Source organism: Bos mutus, chromosome 5, assembly GCF_027580195.1.
Source record: "Bos mutus isolate GX-2022 chromosome 5, NWIPB_WYAK_1.1, whole genome shotgun sequence".
In the NCBI taxonomy this organism is placed as follows: Eukaryota; Metazoa; Chordata; class Mammalia; order Artiodactyla; family Bovidae; genus Bos; species Bos mutus.
In genome coordinates this window covers 35,543,235-35,551,516 of record NC_091621.1, presented here as the reverse complement: position 1 = coordinate 35,551,516, position 8,282 = coordinate 35,543,235, and positions in this window count along the sequence as shown.

Below are 8,282 nucleotides of genomic sequence, written 5' to 3'. Positions count from 1 at the left end.
TACACAAAAAATGATACATATCATTATTATATGAAAATACACAAGATTTCAGATATATGAAATTTCACAAACTACCTGTACAACTAGAACAAAGATAAAGAAATAAAAAAGCACCAGCATCTTAGAAGCTCACCCATCTTTACTTCAATCTTTATTCTCCCCATCCTGAAAATTAGCCACTTCTAATAAATTGACTAGTTTGCCTGCTTTTGTATATTGCAAATAGATTGACTCATTTTGTATGCACTATTTTTTGGGAGGAGGGGGCTCTAAGTCTTTCTCTAAATATTTTTTCGGTGAGATTCATTTGTGTTGGTGCATGGAGTTGTAGATTACACATCCTCATTCTTCTAATTCCACTATGTACATATATCACGATCTGTTGATCTATTTTACTGTTGATTGGTTTTGTGGTGTTTTCTCATTTTTGGCTATTGATTGCAAAAATAGTGCTGTTGTGAACATTCTTGTACATGTCTCTTATGTCTCTTCTTGAACTCACCAATGCGTTTCTTGTGAGAATATACTCAAGAGTTATATACTATGCATATGTTCAGCACTTTCTAAAGCGGTCATAGTGCTTTGCACCCCCAGCAGTGTCTGAGTATATCAAGTCATTATCACCATTTGGTACTTTTCATTTTTTAAATCTGTTTATTCTGTGGGTATGTGATAAAATGTGTAATTTTAAAATTGTGTGTGTTTTTTATTTTAATCTGCACTTTCTTGTTGGCTAATGATGTTGAGCACATTTTCCTACATTTATTGGCTGTTTTGATATACTGTTTAACCAAATATATTTTAAATATTTTGATTATTTTTATATTTCGTTGTCCATTTTTTTATTTCAAGTTTTTTCTAATATATTCTGGTTACAAATTTTTGTCAGATAAATGTACTATAAATAATTTCTTCCATACTTTTCATTCTCTTAATAGTGTCTCCAACAGAAGTTCTTAATTTTACTGTAATTCCAAGCAAAATTTTTACCTGTGTATATTTAGAACAAGTCCTTTGTCACATACACGATTTGCAAAGCATGTCTTCCACATTCTTTATTTTTCTAATGGTATCTTTTGATTAATGAAAGTTCTTAACTTTACTATAGTCATTTTTGATTGACACTTTTGTATCCTTTGTAAAAAAAAAGTTGGGGTATGGTTGCTTTACAATATTGTGTTAGTTTCTGCTGTACATCAAAGTGAATCAGCTATATATATACATATATCCCACTCTTCATTTTCATCTCAGTGATTCTCTCATGATCACCTTCCTTTCTTGTTTCACTCCCTTCCCTATTCTCAAAAAACAGTTGGGAAACTTATGCACATCTAGGATGACTTTGTCTTATACCTCAACAACCTTTTCAGACCTGTCTCAGTTTTAAACAAGCTAAGTGAAAGAAACAATATTTTCTGAAATACGAATATTATTATCAATACTGTTTTATGCAACAGATTGTGCTTACTGTAAATCTTTCTTGACAAAATCTACAGACTATATTAGGAGGATGAAGAAAGAAAAGAACAGAGGAGACTCTTGGAAGCAGCATGTTGTTTTCCTCAAAAGTCAGAACAATTGCCTGGTGATAATGAGACATTTAAATCAGATTAGCTTTCCAAATAATTTAGATGTCACTCTGCAAAGTATGGATCTTCCCTGTAGCTCAGACAGTAAAGAATCTGCTAGCAATGCAGGAGACCTGGGTTCAGTCTCTGGGTTGGGAAGATCCCTGGAGAAGGTAATGGCAATCCACTCTGGTATTCTTGCCTGGAAAATCCCATGGACAGAAGATTCTGTAGCCCACAGAGGCGGGTTACAGTACATGGGGTCACAAAGAGTCAGACATGACGGAGCGACTAACATTACCACTATGCCCTCCTTCTTGGACTTCCCACCCACCACCCCAACCCCACCCTTTTAGGTCATCACAGGGTACTAAGCTGAGTTTCCTGTGCTATGCAATAGCTTCCCACTAGTTATCTATTTTACACATAGTTGTGTATATGTGTCAACTCCAGTCTTCCAATTCACTCCACCACCTCTGTCGTGTCCATAGGTCTGTTCTCCACGTCTGTGTGTCTATTCCTGCAAATAGGTTCATCTGTACCATTTTTCTAGATTCCACATGGGAAGAATACTCTTTGACATAAATCACAGCAAAAATTCTTTTGACCCACCTCCTAGAGTAATGGAAATAAAAACAAAAAATAAACAAATGGGACCTAATTAAACTTAAAAGGTTTTGCACAGCAAAGGAAACAATAAACAAGATGAAAAGACAACCCTTAGAAAGGGAGAAAGTATTTGCAAATGAGAAAGAAAGAAAAGAAAGAAAGTGAAGTCATTCAGTCATGTCAGACTCTTTGCCCATAATCCACCAGGCTCCTCCGTCCATGGGATTTTCCAGGCAAGAATACTGGAGTGGGTTGCCATTTCCTTCTCCAGGGGATCTTCCCAACCCAGGGACTGAACCCAGGTCTCCTGCATTGCAGGCAGATGCTTTAACCTTTGAGCCACCAGTGAAGCCCATTTGCAAATGAAGCAACTGACAAGGGATTAAGCTCCAAAATATACAAACAGCTCACGAAGTTCAATACTGAAAAACAAACCACACAATCAAAAAATGGGTTGAAGATCTAAATAGACATTTCTCCAGAGAAGACATACAGATGGCCAAGAGGCACATGAAAAGATGTTCAATGTTACTAATTATTAGAGAAATGCAAATAAAAATTACAGTGTGATATCACCTTACCCCAGTCAGAATGGCCATCATCAAAAAAAATCTACACACACACAAAAAAATCTACAAACTATAAATGCTGGAGAGGATGTGGAGAAAAGGGACACTTACTGGACAGTTAGTAGGAATGTAAATTGATACAATCACTATGGAGCACAGTATGGAGGTTCCTTAAAAACTAAAAATAGAACTACCATCAGTTCAGTTCAGTTCAGTCGCTCAGTCGTGTCCGACTCTTTGCGACCCCATGAATCGCAGCACGCCAGGCCTCCCTGTCCATTACCAACTCCCGGAGTTCACTCAAACTTAAGTCCATTGGGTGGGTGATGCCATCCAGTCATCTCATTCTCTGTCATCCCCTTTTCCTCCTGCCCCCAATCCCTCCCAGCATCAGAATCTTTTCCAATGAGTCAACTCTTCGCATGAGGTGGCCAAAGTACTGGAGCTTCAGCTTTAGCACCATTCCTTCCAAAGAACACCCAGGGCTGATCTCCTTTAGAATGGACTGGTTGGATCTCCTTGCAGTCCAAGGGACTCTCATAGGACCCAGCAATCCCATTACTGGGCATATACCCTGGGAAAGACATGATTCAGAAAGACACATACATCCCAGGGTTCTTTGCAGCACTATTTATAGTAACCAGGACATGGAAGCAACCTAAATGTTCATTAACAGAGGAATGAAGAATATGTGGTATATGCATATAATGGAATACTATTCAGCCATAAAAGGGAACAAAATTGGGTCATTTGTAGAGATGTAGATGGAACTAGAGGCTGTCATACAAAGTGAAGTAAGTCAGAAAGAGAAAAACAAATATTCTATATTAACACATATATGTGGAATCCTTTTAAAGAAAGTTTTGCTGATCCCAAGGTCACATATATATTATGTTTTCTTTAAAAGTCTACTGCTTTATCTTTCATATTTAGATATGCAGTAAATCTGGAATTGATTTTTGGGTCTGTTGTGAGATAGAGAATCCTCTTTTAATTATTACTATTTAAGGGATACATGCCCATTGTAGCTAAAATTAAGAATACATATTAATTATGCTCTACCATCCAAGAATACCATCACTGACACTAGTGGGTATCTTTCCATATACGTCTTTTGCTCTCATTTCTTAGTTTTATTACTTAGTGATACTGTTGTAAAAGTTATTATTTTTTTTATTCCTCTCATTTATGAACCAGAAATAAGATGTCTAGTTTTTTGTTTTTTCCCTTGGAATCTCTCCCTTATCACCCATGACAAAAAACAAAACAAATCAAAAAAGTTTGCCACTAGGATAATGTAACTACACATATTTAAGCTACACATATTTACAGACTAACTTCTCAAGGAGACTTCTGAGTTTCCCTTTTGTGGCAATTTTCTTCGTTTGTGGCAATTTTCTTCCACCAGTCATTTAGACACATTATCTTTAGTATAATTTAAGAGCCTATAGTTTGTTTTCTAGTATTTTATTCTGCTTGCATATTTATTAATTTCTTCATTCTGTTTTCCTTTAATTTTTAAATAATATTTGAATTACTTGCTAAATTATTTTTTCCTTTATTTTTAAAGTTATCTGAAATTTTAAAATTAAATAAATTTCTTCTGAGTCTTGTTTTACTTTATCCCTACTATGTTCAGCTTCTTATTATTGCTGATATTCTAAAACAATCTTTTAGAAATCTTTAGTATATGTTTTCTACTTGACCTAAGAATTATTTTAAAACTCTCTCTAGAAGCATCTTTAATTTTTCTGCTTTTGTTATTTTTTTATTTTATTAGACTGTGATCAAAGAATACTGTTGCTGTCAGAACTATTTTTATTTATTGGAATTTATGCATGTTACATGCTTATATAAAAGTCATATCTCAAGATACAACTATTTTATTACTTATGTTATTTAGGTCTTCTGTATTCTCACTTATGTTCTTGCCCTCTGCTATGTCATGAACTGATGGATGTGTTTTAAAAACTCCTGCAATTAATCTGTTCTTTCTTGTATCGCCTTTTAATTCAATTTCTACTATGTGGTGTTTATTTCTATGCAATATGGTTTTATATTGAAAACTGTGATGTATTTGTATTTTATTTTTCATCTTTATTGTTCAGTCACTTAATCATGTCCAGTTGTTTGCGACCCCATGGACTGCAGCACGTCAGGCTTCCCTGTCCTTCACTATCTCCCGAAGCTTGCTCGAACTCATGTCCATTGAGTTGGTGATGCCATACAACCATCGCATCCTCTGTTGTCCCCTTTTCCTCCTGCCCTCAATCTTTCCCAGTATTAAGGTCTTTTCCAATGAGTCGGCTCTTCGCATCAGGTGGCCCAAGTATTGGAGCTTCAGCTTCAGCATCAGTCCTTCCAATAAATATGCAGTGTTGATTTCCTTTAGGATTGACTGGTTTGATCTCCTTACAGTCCAAGAAACTCTCAAGAGTCTTCTCCAACACCACAGTTCAAAACCACCTTACTCGATACAATTTTTATTTTGTTCTGTTACTCAACATTTGTTTCAATCTTAGCTTCAACTTAAAATTATTCAAAACTGTCATTCATTTTGCCATCATTTACCTATCCTCTCTGCATTTTGGCCGCCAGAAAAATATTCTCTGAGTTCTTGTATATTCAAAATTGTTTGTCTATTGTCTGTACTTAAAGGATAGTTTGGGTGGGTACAATCCTTGTCTCATGTTTTCTTTCCTCAAGTATGTATATTAAGGCCATCATTCCACTGTCTTGAGATGTTAAATGTTACTGTGGAGAATGTGAATATAACCTATTTATTTTATTCTCATAAATAATATTTATTTTATCTGATTGGGTAAAAACATTTCTATTTGTTTCAAAGCCCAATAACTTTATTAGGAAATGTCTTGATGTTGACCTTTTTTGTCAATTCCTTTGTAGCCAGTGTGTCTTTCTAGATACACTGATTCAGGTGTTCTATTTCAACAAAAGCTCTCCTGAATCATGACTTTAACAATTTTTTTTTCTGTTCTTCTGTATTTTTTTTTTTCCTTCAGGGATGACTCAAAATACATGCATGTTGATTTCTAATACATATCTTTTTATTTTTTCCTCCCTAATCTGTCCATTCTTCTTTCCTTCTTTTCTTTCCTGCCATAATTTCCATTTCAACATGGTCACTTTCCTCATTTTTCCAAATTCTATATTTCTTAATATTTTTCAATTTTTTCTTAAACTGTTTTCAATTTTGTTTTAGTTGTGATGCTCCCCCCACTTCTTTTCTAAATTTTGCTAGAATATATTTTATTTCTTCCTTTTATCTTTCTATACTGTCCCTCATTTCCTGTATTTCTGATTTGAGGTCTAATTTCAAAAGAAATCTCTTCATTGTTTTATAATTAATTCTAAAATATTTGGTCACAATTTTTATCTGCTCCATAACCAGATTTCTCTGACCTTCTTTTTTCCAGTGGTAGGTAAATTTTGATCCTCTTTCCCAGCTTGCTTCTTAGAGTATATTTGCATTTATTGTGGGCAATCCTTAAGGGAAAAAAGCCATCTTTGAATTAACTGAATTTTTCTGGACCAGCTCAGCTACTTGTTGGGGTTGAGAGGTGCAGTAGCTTTCCAGCTACTTTCTTTCTGTCTCATCACAAAGCTTCCTATAGCTCTGGCTCCTTTTTTATTGTTTGCAAAGCCTGTTTCCTCTGCTTCTCTTGACAAAACATGGTCTAGGAGAACTCCTGCTAATGAACCTGTTCACATACTCAACTTCTGATGTTTCACACAAGGTCTATAATTTTCAAAAAACAGGGCAAATACTCATCTTAAGAAAGTGTATTTTCCCCTCATATTACTTGATATCTGTGCCTGCCAAGCCTTCTTTCTCCTTTGTGAATATTTCATTTATTTCTTTCCTTTATTTCTTTGTTTATGGTAATTGTTCTATAACCTTGGAGTTACCATTATCCTTTGTTTTTTAAAAGAATTTCCAGAAGAAGGTGAACTATCCAAATTTATGCAGCAATGTTCATCTTTTAAGTTGACTTTTCCACCATAATTGAAGAATATGAACTATGCCAGTCTTTAAAAACAGTGCATATGCATGTGAGACATTCTACAAGAATAAGGAAAGAACCATCCAAAAGAATCAGAAGTAATAGTGCCCTTGGCTCTTATAGGATTAGAAATAGTGTCTGTTCCCACTAACCAGACTGCAAAACCTTTCCATTCATAAGCATTCATGCACACAGACAGGTCTTGCCTCTAAATAATTATTATTATAATAATACATAAGGGGAATAATTATCCCTATATTGAGCACTGCTTCACTGTTGCTTAATGCATTTTAAAAGTAGAATCAGAAGGGATCTAACTGCATCCCAGAACAAAGCTCAGGAAGATTTATAGGAATACAAACACATGTAGCACCCCAAAAGGTAATATTCACAATATTCCCAGATGTAATATTCACATCCAATCAAAAATTATCAAGTACTCAAAGGTGCAGGAAAGTATGACCAATACTGAGGAAAAAAATCAATTAGTCAAAACTGGACTAAGAATTTTGTTCATATGTTAAAAACAGACATCAAAAGAATGATTGCAACTGCATTCCGTATGTTCAAAAAGTTGAGTAGAGGCATGTAAACTACAAAAAAGACCCAAGCTAAAGTTCTAAACTATAGCTTGCGAGACAAAAGATACATTGGATAGGATTACTGTCAAATTAGACACTGCAGAAGAAAAGACAAGTGAATTTGAAGACAGCAAAAATAATAAACCAAAATGAAACACAGAAAGGAAGAAATAGTATTTAAAGAACTGAGCCTTAAAGAGCTATAAGACAATTTCATTAAATTTCATATATGTATAATTAGAACCTTTAAAGGAGAAAAAGTAAAAATTAAAAAAAATTTTGAAAAAATAATGGCTCCCAAGTTAGTGCATTTGATGAAAATGATAAACTTGCAGTCCCCCAAATTCAATGAACTCCAAAAACAAGACACATGAAAAAAATCGCCTCAGGGTACACCATAAGCAATTCACACAACAATAGTGATCAAGAGAGAAAATCATAAAAACAGTCATTACAAAGATACCCCATATACAGAGGATAAGGATGACATACCTTTATTGGCAAAACACTCAAGGAAGAAGACAATAGGTCAAAATCTTTAAATTATGAAAGTGAAAGTGAAGTCGCTCAGTTGTGTCCAACTCTTCGTGACCCAATGGACTGAAAGAGAAAGAAAAAAAAACCTCAACTGAGACTACTATTCCCAGAAAAAAAAGAAGAAAATAGGAAACAAATAGCAGGATAATAGAGTTGAATGTAAACATTAATTATATTAAGTATATATGGCATAAATATCATAATTAAAAGAAAGATGATAAGATTGGCTGATCAGTTCAGTTCAGCTCACTTGCTTAGTTGTGTCTGACTCTTTGGGCCTCCATGGACTGCAGCACGCCAGGCCTCCCTGTACATCACCAACTCCTGGAGTTTACTGAAACTCATGTCCATTGAGTTGGTGATGCCATCCAACCATCTCATCCACTGTCGTTC